Genomic DNA, 15,150 nt, shown 5'->3' on the forward strand with positions numbered 1-15,150 from the left:
TGGATTGCTGCCTGTCGATTGCTGTATGGCAGGCAGCCCGGGGATCTCATGGTGTCCGCGAATCTCAGAATATACTTGCCTAGCATTTCACCTGACGCTTACTATACTCATGTGATTTTAAATAAAAGCTGTGGCCTTTTTGTCACCAAAAAACAATGTGTTGTGTATTTTTTGTTATTGGGCTATGTAGTTTAGTTTGTCTGTTAATAAATGAGGATCCATGCCATATTCAGAAGTTATTTACTATGATGTTTTATTTCATTGCTGTAAATGATGGTTTGCAATGTCAAAAATGTTATATCATCATTTCTTAACCAGGCGTTAACCAGGTCCAGGTAATGATGTAACAGTCAGAAGGCCACAGGAAGCTGGTGAAGGTCCTTCTATACAGGTCCAGGTGGATCTGCTGGACTTCAGGGCGCCAGATGTGGAGGTTTCCCGTCTTTCAGTTGATTCTAGGGCAACGGTGACAACATGCAAATGCACGAGCAGCCCTGGATAATCCACGCCGGCAGGATGATAAGATCCGGCGGAAGATGGAACCTATGAGAAGAGAAGTAAATATAATGTAAGTGATTGGACTCCATATTACATTATACCACTGTGCGGTCACTGTGGACGGACAGCAGAGGAATCTTATCATACAGAGGTCAGAGATCATTGTCAGCCATCATACATGTGACAATCCCATCACTGACAGACAACATCTGCTCCACATGAATTATTCTCACCGACTGACATCACACAACATGGAGCTGATTCTCACACTTACCTCGTCTCTTTTTCCCCTTTTCTACATTTTCTGATGTTTCTGGCTCTTTACTCAGATTTATTACAGATTTTCGTTCTTCCTGAGCTGGAAACTCTGATAGGAAAGTAAAAAAACCTCAGTAACGTTATATTCTTACAGGATCTGCTTTGTCATAACATGGATAACATAGTAGACCTATTGCACAAAAACCATGTGGAAATATTTGAGCCTTGAAGTCAACATTCACATTGTTCATGTACATACCTGCTAATGGGGACGAGGATGACAAGATGCTAATAGCATCTTCTCTATTAGATGCAGGAAAAGATTCTTTCTGCCTGTTTGGAAGAAGAAAAATGTGTAAATCACAAGTAAACGCAGTAGAAAAGGGGTTGTCTCACCATAAGAACACCAACCATAAGGCATTACCGGCCGCAATTATGGGATCTTATTACCAGCGGTTACTAAAGCCAAAAGCACAATGACTGCTAACCATGGGGCAGTGGATGTTGCATAAGATATTATGGTATTACTGTCCTATATTTGGTGTTGTGCACATATATCAGCCTGGAGCTCCCAGCAATGACCCCATAATCTACTCACATTTCTGAGATGTTTGTGTCGGATGCTGGGGTGGTACACTCTGGAGGGGATTTGGGATCCTCAGTGTTCATCATCCCGGTAGCAGTGGTACAGAGCTAAATGAGGACAAAAATTAGACATGAAATTTTTTTTTTTTACTTTAAGGCTATGTGCCCACGATGCAGAAATGAAGCGGAAAATTTCCGCTTCATTTCTGCATGTCCTTGCCCGGAAAAAACGCGTGCGGAATTTGACACGCGTTTTTGAAGCGTTTTGCACAGGTGGAATTGCCTTGCTTTTTCTTAATGCATTGAAGATGGCAATTCCGCATGCGTAAATGCACAAATAATGGACATGCTGCGGAATTTTCCGCACATCAAAAACGCTGCGGAAAATTCCGCAGCATGGGCATTGAAATTGCGGATTTACATTGAGGACCATGGGAGAAGGCTTACCAACCGTTTTACAAGCGTTTACGCTGCAAAAATTCTGCATCAAAAACGCATCGTGGGCACAGACCCTTAGAAGTCTTTTTTTTTTTTTTTTTTTCACTTATTTTAGATTTACTGATCACATACTTTAGGAAGCCTTTCAGAAGATGATGTAAAATTTAGGAAGTCAAGGCTCTCATTGTCCTCACTTGTGTCCTCATCCTTTGAGTGATCTGCAAGACATAAGTAATGAAATCTTTTTAGAGGTTATCAGTATAACACATTTATCACTAAATTAATGGGAACCAATGGTCACATCTTTGGGAAGACAAGACAAATTGTCACTTAGTCTAGATGACGTCTCATTCTACTTACTGATAAAGAGGCTGGTGTCCACATCTGACACAAGCTGAGGAACGTACTCCGGCTTCTGACTTAGAAGGTTGTCAAAGTCTAAGTTCCTGAGGAATGGATGACCCTTGATCTTAAATGCTCCTCCTGGAAAAAGAAATAAAAAAGTGCTGTGGATATTGTCAGAGACTGCTCCATATCTGAACAGTTTATCTTAATCTGAACTAATGATATAACTGAGCCTACATGAAGGAAATAGACTGAAAGTCATAGTATGGAGAACAAGAAAAGGACAAGCTTATAGAGTAGTGATCATCCTCATGGATATTAATAATATGTTCTAGGTGTAATAAGCAAATTGTTACCTCTCCCAAGTCTATGTGCAGGATCTTTTCTGAGCAGTTCAGTGATGATGTTCTGAGCAACTAAGGGAGGAACGGGACTGCGATACCAAACTACGTCTCCTGTTATGTAGAAAATTACAGAAAATAAAACCTCTTTATTGGACTGTAAGATAAAGCAAAGGAAATAACTAAACCAATGTAACCAATCAAAGCAATGAATCAGATTATTCTACTTACCAGTAACAATATTTTTATAAAGCTCAATTAAGGAATCCCTATAAAATGGTCGAACTCCTACAAGAAATTCATGCAGGATTATCCCCATTGACCACCAGTCAACAGGTCTTCCATAGCCTTTTTTCAGGATGACCTCTGGGGCTATGTAATATGGGGTGCCACAGGCCTGGAAATCAACAGAAGAAAGAGATGAGATTGATGATACCATTATTATGACACGTTCTCACCATAAAAACACAATGACGAAGATAAAATATCAGTGGAAAAGTTCTCTAGAAATTAAGAACATAGAGAAGAAACAATAGTGTGATGAGAATTGTAAAGAACAGTCTGGGTTTTTGTAAGTGATGCCGACCTCAAGATCCAGGAACTCTCTGGTGATGTCCTCTGTGAATTGCTTGTAGGTGTTGGTTTTTGGTATCATGACACCAACTTTTGAAAGCCCAAAATCGGCAACTTTAATGTGTCCATCAGATGTTATCAGGAGGCTGTGAAAGAGAAGATGGTTTTAGCCTTATAGACCATGTCATAATACATGACAACTTTACCCCCTTATTATACAAGAGATGGCACTTACTTGTCTGGCTTCAGGTCTCTGTGCACCACACCATAGCTATGGAGGTATTCCACAGCAAGAACGACTTCTGCAAAATACAAGCGTGCCAAGGGGATAGATAAATGACCCCTGGTCTTTAGAAGAGTCCTGCAGTCTCCACCTAGAGAAAAAAGGAAATATGACCAGTGAGGGGTTTATAAAGCAGATCACCATGATGTATAGTATAATGAGAAGTGATCAGAGATATTGGGCAGGAGAGAATATATACAGATATAAGGTATAGTTCACATATTATTAGTCTAAAGTAATGGTGAGATGTGGTCCGTAACTAATAACAGAGTGATATCACATCTCGTCTACAGCTGGAGATACTGATGTGCTCATCGTGGACATTTAGGAGAGATCACACAGATAGTGGCGTACATAAAAATCACAGGGCTCCATAGAAAGAGTTCTCATTAGGCCCCCCATTAACAAAAATATACATATAGATATATACACATATCTATGAAGCCCCTTAGTGTTCTCACCAGCAATATACCTTTCATGACCATTTTAAAGTATGATGCTCCCAAAAGTGACCCCACCCACACACACTGAGTATGGTGTCCCCACAGTGAATACTCCTCCTTACAGTTTTAACTCACATATACAGTGTCAGTATGATGCCCTCACTCAGTATGAAGCCAGCCACAGCCCCCTACTCAGTATGATGGTGCCTACAGTCCCTCCACTTAATATAATGGCCCCATAGCCCCTCACACAATATAATGGCCCCCACTCAGTATGATGGCCCCCACACAGAATAAGGACCCCCACAGCACACCACTCAGTATGAGGACCTCACTCAGTATAGGGGCATTCACAGTCTCCCATAGCCTCTCACACAGTATTATGGCCCCCACAGCCCTCAATTCAGTATTATGGCCCCTACAAATACTGACATTAAAAAAAAGCACTACTCACCTGACTTCCCTGACCCTATGTGGTGTGCCTTCCTAGTAGGTGTAGTGAGGGGTCGCACCAGTAAATGATCACGACCACCGGTTCTTGGTTAAGGATTAGTCACCTCCACCAACTTGGGATCCGGTACCCTGTTCTGCCAACCCGTCACCGTAACCTCCTGGGTCCTTAGGGCTCCTTCCGCCTTTGTGTCTCTGGGCCTTTCTACACTTTGGGTACTTCTCTTTCTTTGCTGTTCCTTTCCGTTTCTGTTCCTTTCTGTTTCTGTTCCTTCCTTCTGGCTCCGGCCTTCACCCTAGGCCTGCCTCGTGGAGCTGGGCCCAGACTGAGCCACAGCTCCCTGTCAGCCCTGTCTGGCTGAACTCCTTCTCTCACTGAACACAGAACTAAGATGGTGGCCACCTTATATACCTTCCCCTAGTGTGCGAGCTCAGGTTAGAAGCAACCAATGAGCTCCTACCTATGCCCAGAAACCGTCCCCTCCTGCTCCTACATCACTGGGTTTTCCTCCCCCCTCCCCACTCCAGCCAGGGACATGATCTGTCGTGCCTGCATTACTGTACTAATGGGAGCACCGTTGAGTTGTCCCCCGGAAGTGGGGTGTGTGTGATGCATGCAGCTAACTGAGTCCCAGTCCACACACCATCCGTCCCCGGGAGTGGGATATCACACCTCTGGGTGAGGTGCAATACCTCTGTAGCGACCGAACCCTCGGGGTGCTACATTCCCCCCTGGTAAACCACAGCACGTCCTCGGGCTGGAAAAGAGTAAAGACAATTAATTTACAAGACATGCAAAACTTTTTCAAAACATTTTTACATTAGAAAACGGACGACATTGTTCAACTCCCTTTATGGGAAACACTTTTCTCTTTTTCAACACTTTTCTTTCATTAGATATTGTCAATACTACCGGAACTCTTTTGTCATATAAAACATTTGCATTATCACCTAGCAGCATATAAAACTTTTCCATATAAAACATTTTTAAGTAAACATATTCTTGGATCCTGGCCGCGGTGCAACTTGCGACCGGGTGTTCATTCCTCTTGTAAGGTGCAACAGTCCAGTAAATTTGTCTTGAGGTAGACGTTGCAGTCTTTTTATAAAACCAGTAGGGGATGCCTTAGGAAGCGCAACTATTTACAGGCTGGCCGCTCTCAGTCCTCGGCCAGTTTGGGAAAAGGGATGGCTGTTCTCAGTCCCCAGCCAGGTAACTTAGGGGATGGGGCAATTTTTATCAGTTCTATATCAGTCCCAACGGGGACCACACTCTCAATGGAAACAGTCCCACAACAGTTCTTATACCCTGACGGGTAACTATATACAGTCACACTCTACCGTTTACTGGTAGCGGTGTCCTCCTGATGCTCCTTCTTCTGGGTAATCTTCAGGCCCTTCCAGGCCCTCTTGGTACTCGGGGTCCGAGTGGTACTGCTCCTCTTCTCCCACCACTCTATGGACACGGAGGGCGTACAGTCCCTTTGCACCCTTGTGCTGGGTGTAGGTGACCACGTCACCAGGGTATAAATCCCGTCAGCGATGTCCCTCTGGCAAGTGGCTCTCGATGTCACTTCGGGTCACAAAGACGTCGTCGGTGGTCTCAGGATCCCTGATGAAGCCCCAGCCGCGCTCCATCTGGAATTTCACCACGTTCCCGGTGGCTCGGGGACCGCGGGCGGCTCGGGGATCCTGTCGGGCTCTCCTCTTTTGCTCCGCACTCCGCGCTTGGAGCCGCTCCTCACTGACACGTCGCTCCCGCCGCTCCCTCTCAAACGTCGCCAACTGCTGGCGGCAGGACTCCAGTCGACGGGCTGCGTCCGCCCGGGTTTCCTGGGTGAACCCCATCAGGTTTACTCCACAGGGGGGTTTTTATGATTCTTCCTGAGTTGGGGGTTTAGTGTCTTTTTATAGTTTTTAGCCTGGGTTTATTTATTTATTTATTTTCTTTTTGCACAAGTCTCTTTGGGTATTAATTTCTTGAAATGCATCTCTTATGTAATTTTTCAAATCACTGACACTTTTTGGTTTTCGACTATAAACTTTGTCCTTGAGTACTCCCCAAAAGAAAAAATCCATTGGGGTCAAGTCTGGGGAACGTGCCAGCCAATCAAGTGGGCCTCTTCGGCCAATCCATTTAGTAGGAAATGTTTCATCAAGATACTCGTGGACTACTCTTGAATAATGTGGAGGGGCCCCATCTTGTTGGAAATAAAGGTCATTTGAATTAGGCTGTTGCTGTAACTGGGGAACAACTTGATTCATTAGAATTTCGAGATACTTATCTCCTATGACTGTTTCATCAAAAATTATTGGTCCTAAAACACCAAAACTTGAAATACCACCCCAAACATTGACACCAGGCTCATTTAGTTGTTGCTCTAATGTTAAATGCATGTTCTCATTATACCAGTAAATACAATTATATCTGTTAATATGGCCGGATAATTTGAAAGAAGCTTCATCACTCCACATAATCTTATCTAAAATTACTGGATTGTCTTCAATTTCGTTAAGCATAATCTCACTAAATTGCAGCCGCCTGTCTGGATCATCTACCAATAAACCATGAATTAGACGTGGACGATAAGCTTTCCACCCAATAGATTTCAGGATTCGCATGATAGAAGCTCGTGACATTCCCAATTCCAAAGAGGCTCTTCTGGTGGACTGTTTTGGACTCTGAACCAATGTTTCAGCAACAAGTTGTTTATTATCTTCTGGACAGACTTTTTTGGGTCGATCAGTTTTTGGAGCATTAAGGATTGAGCCAGTGGCATTGAATTTGTCACAAATGCGGTAAACGGTTTGTCTCTTTGGGGCTTGAGTACCAAATGTTTCAACCCAATTTGCTCTAATGGTTTCAGCATTTTGAGATTTCCAATACTCTGTTAAAAACTATTTTCTTTGATCTGTATTTAAATTATTTGCCATTATGTGTTATCTGAATTATCTGAGAAGAAAACAGATTTGGGGGAGATCTATCTGTGAAAACTAGATCTGTGAAACTGGCTCAGTTGCCCTTAGCAACCAATCAGATTCCACCTTTCATTTTCCAAAGAGTCTGTGAGGAATGAAAAGTGGAATCTGATTGTTTGCCAAGGGCAACTGAGCCAGTTTCACTTTACACCATGTTTTATAAATCTCCCCCTTTATAACCTTATTACACTTTCTGTCCACCTACTTTTGGACCACCCTGTATATGCAAACACCGAAAACATAAGATCTAAAGTACATTGTTGCTAAATAAAGTGTATCGGGTCTGGGAGGCGGAACCTCTGAGCTACTATACAAGGGGGCGGTCCTTGTAAGGGAGCGGGTGGCGACCAGGGAAGACGGGCAGGAAGTCACAGCAGGTGACCGGGACAGTCTCTGAGTGAACGGGCTGGAGGTCACGGCAAGTGACCGGGGCAGTCTCTGGATGAACGGGCAGATGGTCATGGCAAGTGACCGGGGCAGTCTCTGAATGAACGGGCAGATGGTCACGGCAAGTGACCGGGGCAGTCTCTGAATGAACGGGCAGATGGTCACGGCAAGTGACCGGGGCAGTCTCTGGATGAACGGGCAGATGGTCACGGCAAGTGACCGGGGCAGTCTCTGGGTAAAGGGTTGGTACGACCTGTGGCGGCTGATGATAGACGTGAGCTCCCAGGTGAGCAGGCGAGAGTCTCTGGATGAACGGGTGGTCACAGCATGTGACGGCGGAGCCTCCAGGAAGACCAACAGACAGGCGGCAGATGAGCGCTCCCAGGTGAGCGGGCAGAAGTCTCTGGACAGGCGGGTGGTCACAGCACGTGACGGCAGAGCCTCCAGGTAGGCTAGCAGACAGGCAGCAGATGAGCGCTCCCAGGTGAGCGGGCAGGAGTCACTGGACAGGCAGGTGGTCACAGCACGTGACGGCGGAGCCTCCAGGTAGGCTAGCAGGCAGGTAGCAGATGTGTGCTCCCAGGTGAGCAGGCAAGCTGGTCCATAGACAGACTGACAGGAGTTGGAAGGCAGACTGTCGGACCTCAGGCAAGCAGGCAGGTGGCTGAAGTGCGCTCCCAGGTGAGCGGACAGGCTGGTCCTTAGACAGACTGACAGGAGTAGTAAGGCAGACCGTCGGACCTCAGACTAGCAGGCAGGTAGCAGATAATCAGGCAGGAATAAGACAGCAAGCTGGCAGGAATCTGGCAGGTAACTGGCAACGGGACCTGAGGGCTGAAGCAGAGTAGTGAACAGTGCAACAACATTGCTCGGGCACCTCCATTTTGGAGGAGGTGCCTTATATATGGTGAAGTCCTCCGGCCATTGGCCGGGGACTCCTTAGGACGGCGCGCGCGGCCCCTTTAAGAGGGAGGGAGAGCGCGCGCGCGCGCCCTAAGCACAGTGGCCGGGAAGGAGCGCGCGCTGCCAGCAGAGCGGGAGGAGGACGCCGGGCACGGAGCAGAGAGGTGAGGGGAACAGCGTCCCTGCCTAGCAGAGGGCAGGGACGCCGGCGCTACAGTACCCCCCCCTTTAGGCCCCCCCTTTTTTAGGCCAGACAGAAATTTAGCTAGGATAAGAGGGGCATGGATGTTCTCCCGGGGCTCCCACGTTCTCTCCTCAGGACCAAACCCCTTCCAATCTACTAGAAAAAAGGTATTTCCTCTTACCCTTTTGGTGGCAAGAATGTTCTCTACCTCAAACTAGTCCTCAGCAGAAACCGGAGCAGGAGGCGTACCTGTAGACTTGGAAAAAGAGTTAAGTACCACAGGTTTGAGGAGAGATACATGGAAGGAGTTAGGGATCCGTAAGTTGGCCGGGAGTTTCAATTTATAGGCCACCGGGTTGATCTGACTGATGACCTCCAGAGGACCGATGAACCGAGGCCCTAACTTGTAAGAAGGTATCTTGAGTCGGACATATTTAGATGAGAGCCAGACTTTATCTCCAGGACGAAATTGTGGAGGATCCAGGCGTTTTTTGTCAGCGTGTCTTTTCATCCGTTCGGACGACTGAAGGAGTGCGGATCGGGTACTCTCCCAAATGGAGGAAAATTTGCTAACGAGAGATTCCGCAGCCGGGTTGTCCACAGAGGTGGAGACAGGAAAAGGAATCCGAGGATGCTGACCGAAGACTACAAAAAACGGGGATTTGGAGGAGGATTCGCTCTCGTGATTGTTATAAGAGAACTCGGCCCATGGTAGGAGATCCACCTAGTCTGAATGATGGGCATTAATGAAGTGCCGGAGGTAACTGGTCAGGTTCTGATTGATCCGCTCCACTTGACCATTGGACTGTGGGTGGTAAGCGGAAGAGAAGTCCAGGGTGACGTCTAGCAGTTTACAAGTGGCTCTCCAGAAACGTGAGGTGAACTGTACCCCACGATCCGACACGATGTGGAGGGGCAGGCCATGAAGACGGAAGATGTGGCGGATAAAGTCTTTAGCCAGCTCGGGTGCAGACGGGAGGGCTGGCAGGGGAATAAAGTGAGCCATCTTGGAAAAGCGATCAGCGACCACCCAAATGACCGTACAACCGGCGGAGACGGGGAGATCAGTTATGAAGTCCATAGCAATATGCTGCCAGGGGGCAGCAGGCACAGGAAGCGGAAGGAGGCGACCGGCTGGCAGGTGTCTCGGGACTTTGTTGCGGGCGCAGGACACACAGGCAGAAACAAAGTCTATTACGTCCTTGTGCAGGGTAGGCCACCAGTAGTGCCGGGCAATAAGCTGGAGGGTCTTTTTCTGACCGGCATGGCCAGCTAGTTTAGACGAATGGCCCCAGTGTAGGATCTTCTTCCGATCAGGTACTGAAACAAACGTCTTACCGGGAGGGAGACGATTTAGACTCACGGGAGCCACCTGCATTACTCTGGCGGGATCGATGATATGTTTAGGTTCTTCCTCGAGATCGGACACCAGAAAGGATCGGGACAAGGCGTCTGCTTTGACGTTTTTGTCAGCCGGGCGAAAATGAAGAACAAAATCAAAGCGAGCAAAAAACAAGGACCACAAGGCTTGGCGCGGGTTAAGTCTCTGGGCATGCTGGAGGTAAGCCAAGTTCTTGTGGTCAGTGTAAATTATTACCGGGTGAAGAGCCCCCTCGAGTAGGTAACGCCACTCCTCCAACGCCAGCTTGATGGCCAATAACTCTCGGTCTCCTATGGAATAGTTGCGCTCAGAAGAGGAGAAGAGTTTGGAGAAGAAGCCACAAGTTACCATTCTCCCGGAAGATGATTTTTGAGTAAGTACCGCTCCGGCTCCAGAGGAGGAGGCGTCAACTTCCAGGAAGAACTGCTTGTTGCCGTCCGGGCGATGCAGCACCGGGGCGGAAGAGAAGGCCTGTTTTAGGGAAAGAAAGGCCTCCTCTGCTTCGGGCGGCCACTCTTTGGGATTAGTACCCTTACGGGTGAGCGCGGAAATTGGGGCAGTCCGGGAAGAGAAGTGTGGTATGAAGAGGCGGTAGTAGTTAGCGAAGCCCAGGAATCGCTGAATGGCCTTCAACCCCTCCGGTCGAGGCCATTTCTCGATGGCAGACAGTTTCTCTGGATCCATTCGTAGGCCGGTCTGAGAAATAATGTAGCCCAAAAACGGAAGCGAGGTCTGCTCAAAGGGGCACTTCTCGTATTTAGCGAAGAGGTGATTCTGCCTGAGCCTGAGCAGGACCTGACGAACGTCCCTCCGGTGAGTCTGGAGATCCGGAGAGAAGACCAAGATGTCGTCCAGGTACACCACTACGCAGGAGTAGAGAAGGTCCCGGAAGATGTCATTGACCAACTCTTGAAAGACGGCAGGAGCGTTACAGAGACCAAAGGGCATTACCAGATATTCATAGTGGCCGTCCCGGGTGTTGAATGCCGTCTTCCATTCATCCCCCTGACGGATACGAACCAGGTTGTACGCCCCACGGAGGTCCAGTTTGGTGAAGATTCTAGCCCCCCTCAGACGATCAAATAACTCCGGAATGAGCGGAAGGGGGTACTTATTCTTCACCGTGATCTGGTTAAGGCCTCTATAGTCTATACAGGGACGGAGAGAACCGTCCTTCTTTTTGACGAAAAGGAAGCCTGCTCCCGCCGGGGAGGTAGATTTCCGGATGAATCCCCTGGCCAGATTCTCCTCAATATATTCGGACATCGACCGGGTCTCAGCAGCGGATAATGGATAAATACGCCCACGGGGAGGAGTAGTACCAGGTAACAGGTCGATAGGGCAGTCGTATGGTCTATGAGGGGGTAGTGTCTCTGCTTCCTTTTTATTAAAGACATCAGCATAAGACCAATAAGGAATTGGAAGTCCAGGTAGATTAGCTGGGGTAGGAGAAGGACGGACGGGATGGACGGGAACCAGACAGGTCTTATGGCAGTCCTGTCCCCAGCGAAGGACTTCTCCGGTCTGCCAGTCAAGCACGGGTGCATGTCTCTGGAGCCAAGGTAGGCCTAGCAAGAGGGCGTGGGAGAGTCCAGGCAGAACATGAAAGGAGATACTCTCAGAATGCAGCATTCCCACCTGCAGAGTAATGGATTCGGTGATGAGTTGGATGGGGCGTGGTAAGAGACCCCCATCCACGGCAGCAACAGACAAGGGTACAGCCAGAGGTTTGGTGGGGATGCGGTATTTTTCTACCAGGGACTGTGAAATAAGATTCCCGGCTGCTCCAGAGTCAAGTTGGGCTAGTTTGAAATAACGGTTCTCCCCGCAGACGATTGAGACTGACAACAGCAGAGATGGAGAGGATTTATTCTTGTCTAGGTCGACCTCTCTGAGCGAACCTAGACACAGGCGTTTCCCGACCTCTCCGGGCAGGTACGGATCCGGTGCTCCTTACTGCCACAGTAGAAGCAGCTCCCCTCGGCACGGCGTAAGTCCTGACGGGTTTTGACCATCTTGGTCTGGTCGACCTGCATAGGCTCAGGAGAGTGTACCTGGGTAGAGACGGAGGGAGTGACGGGTTTCTGAAAAGTAGGAGCTAGACGTGGTAACCTCCTCTCACGGGTGACCTCTTTGGCACGCTCCTGGAACCGTAGGTCAATCCGGGTGGCAAGAGTTATTAGGTCATCGAGAGTGGTAGGGATGTCCCGACCGGCAAGTTCATCTTTAATACGGCCGGACAGACCCTCCCAGAAGACGGATACCAGAGCGTCGTTATCCCAGGCCAGCTCCGAGGCAAGGGTACGGAACCGTATGGCATATTGGCCCACGGTGAGACTTCCCTGACGGAGGCGTAGCAGTGATGATGCGGATGAGGTCTTCCGTCCGGGTTCGTCGAAGACTTTCCGGAAAGCCGTGAGAAAAGCAGGCAAGTTGGACACCAGGGGTCTCCTCTCTCCCATAGAGGATTTAGCCAGGCCAGGGCCTCCCCGGTTTGATGGGACATGATGAATGCAATTTTGGCTCGGTTGGAGTTAAACTGGTGGGACAATAGTTCAAAGTGCAGGGTGCACTGATTTATGAAGCCCCGAGCCTGGGCGGAGTCGCCTCCAAAGCGAGGAGGTGCAGAAAGCCGGGGTCCGGGGTAGGATACCATGGTATTAGTGGGCAGCGGAGCTGCCGGATTGCGAGACATGGCACTGGCGGAGGTTGCTGGTGGAGCAGTCAGAGTGTCCAGGCGAGTATTGACATTCCGCAGGTGACCCAGGATGGACTCCTGTTGGGACCTTTGACGGGACAGTTCATGACACAGGTCCGAGAGCGAGGGAGCTTGGGTGCCACCGGGTTCCATGGCCCGAGCAAACTGTAACGGGTCTGGGAGGCGGAACCTCTGAGCTACTATACAAGGGGGCGGTCCTTGTAAGGGAGCGGGTGGCAACCAGGGAAGACGGGCAGGAAGTCACAGCAGGTGACCGGGACAGTCTCTGAGTGAACGGGCTGGAGGTCACGGCAAGTGACCGGGGCAGTCTCTGGATGAACGGGCAGATGGTCACGGCAAGTGACCGGGGCAGTCTCTGAATGAACAGGCAGATGGTCACGGCAAGTGACCGGGGCAGTCTCTGAATGAACGGGCAGATGGTCACGGCAAGTGACCGGGGCAGTCTCTGGATGAACGGGCAGATAGTCACGGCAAGTGACCGGGGCAGTCTCTGGGTAAAGGGTTGGTACGACCTGTGGCGGCTGATGATAGACGTGAGCTCCCAGGTGAGCAGGCGAGAGTCTCTGGATGAACGGGTGGTCACAGCATGTGATGGCGGAGCCTCCAGGAAGACCAACAGACAGGCGGCAGATGAGCGCTCCCAGGTGAGCGGGCAGAAGTCTCTGGACAGGCGGGTGGTCACAGCACGTGACAGCAGAGCCTCCAGGTAGGCTAGCAGACAGGCAGCAGATGAGCGCTCCCAGGTGAGCGGGCAGGAGTCACTGGACAGGCAGGTGGTCACAGCACGTGACAGCGGAGCCTCCAGGTAGGCTAGCAGGCAGGTAGCAGATGTGTGCTCCCAGGTGAGCAGGCAAGCTGGTCCATAGACTGACTGACAGGAGTTGGAAGGCAGACCGTCGGACCTCAGGCAAGCAGGCAGGTGGCTGAAGTGCGCTCCCAGGTGAGCGGACAGGCTGGTCCTTAGACAGACTGACAGGAGTAGTAAGGCAGACCATCGGACCTCAGACTAGCAGGCAGGTAGCAGATAATCAGGCAGGAATAAGACAGCAAGCTGGCAGGAATCTGGCAGGTATCTGGCAGGTAACTGGCAACGGGACCTGACGGCTGAAGCAGAGTAGTGAACAGTGCAACAACATTGCTCGGGCACCTCCATTTTGGAGGAGGTGCCTTATATATGGTGAAGTCCTCCGGCCATTGGCCGGGGACTCCTTAGGACGGCGCGCGCGGCCCCTTTAAGAGGGAGGGAGAGCGCGCGCGCGCGCCCTAAGCACAGTGGCCGGGAAGGAGCGCGCGCTGCCAGCAGAGCGGGAGGAGGACGCCGGGCACGGAGCAGAGAGGTGAGGGGAACAGCGTCCCTGCCTAGCAGAGGGCAGGGACGCCGGCGCTACATAAAGTGCTCCTGTTCACACTATATGGAGGTGCTGGTCATTGGAGGTTGTGACTGCCTCCGTTTCTGACTCTGCACTCCACCCATTAGCCCAAGGGTGCGTTTAATTTGTGCTGGTTTCTACCTGCCCAATTAAAATTGTAGGCTTATAGCCCAAGAGAGACATGTTTAGCAGGATAGTTACCCATCAGTGGGAGGTCACCTTGCCGTGGTTGATGGACAAACATGAATTGGCCAATTTATGCGCTAAGAACCTTCATTTTTTTGTAACTACACTTTATTTAGCAACAATGTAGTTTAGATCTTATGTTTTCAGTGTTTGCATATATCTTGTCACTTACAGAGTTCTGCTGTGTTCTCTTTTTGCATGCTATGCAGTCATTGCAGCTTGCACTTGTTCACACTATATGGAGGTGCTGGTCTGGTTTTTTGTTTCAAAAAAGTTATGTAGTTCAAAATGGTACAAATAAAAAAATCAACTCATCCTGCAAAAAAGACCCAACACAGCACCTATATACTTTTCTTATCTTTGCCTACAAAGCACATGATTATGACATGTTGACAGTACACGCCCCGGCAGTATCCAAGCATACGTAGGTATGCTAGGACTTAAAGGGAACTTGTCATATCGTAGATGCAGTGCTATCAGTTGGCAGCAGGGAAAAGGACAGAAGGACCTGAAGATATGTCGTTTTTTGGGAAAAGATTCAGTTCAACTTGTCTATATTCAACTGTGCCTATAGAGATAGCTGTCAATGGACTCCTCAGGACAAATTGGCAGGAATCATGTGTCATTAGACAGATGGTCATCTCTGTTATGGTATGCTGCTCTGTGGTCATTATTTCTGTGTAAAGACAGTTTCAAAAGAGCAAACGAGAACTTTTTTAAACAGGCATATGAAAATCACCAACTAAGTCACTAATGTAGAAGTACTTAATGTGAATGCATGCTCTTGAATCCCTTTTGTTTGTTTTTTTTATCTGCAATCTAAATAG

Source organism: Phyllobates terribilis, unplaced genomic scaffold, assembly GCF_046119375.1.
Source record: "Phyllobates terribilis strain yellow unplaced genomic scaffold, ASM4611937v1 Scaffold_1__5_contigs__length_1240528914, whole genome shotgun sequence".
In the NCBI taxonomy this organism is placed as follows: Eukaryota; Metazoa; Chordata; class Amphibia; order Anura; family Dendrobatidae; genus Phyllobates; species Phyllobates terribilis.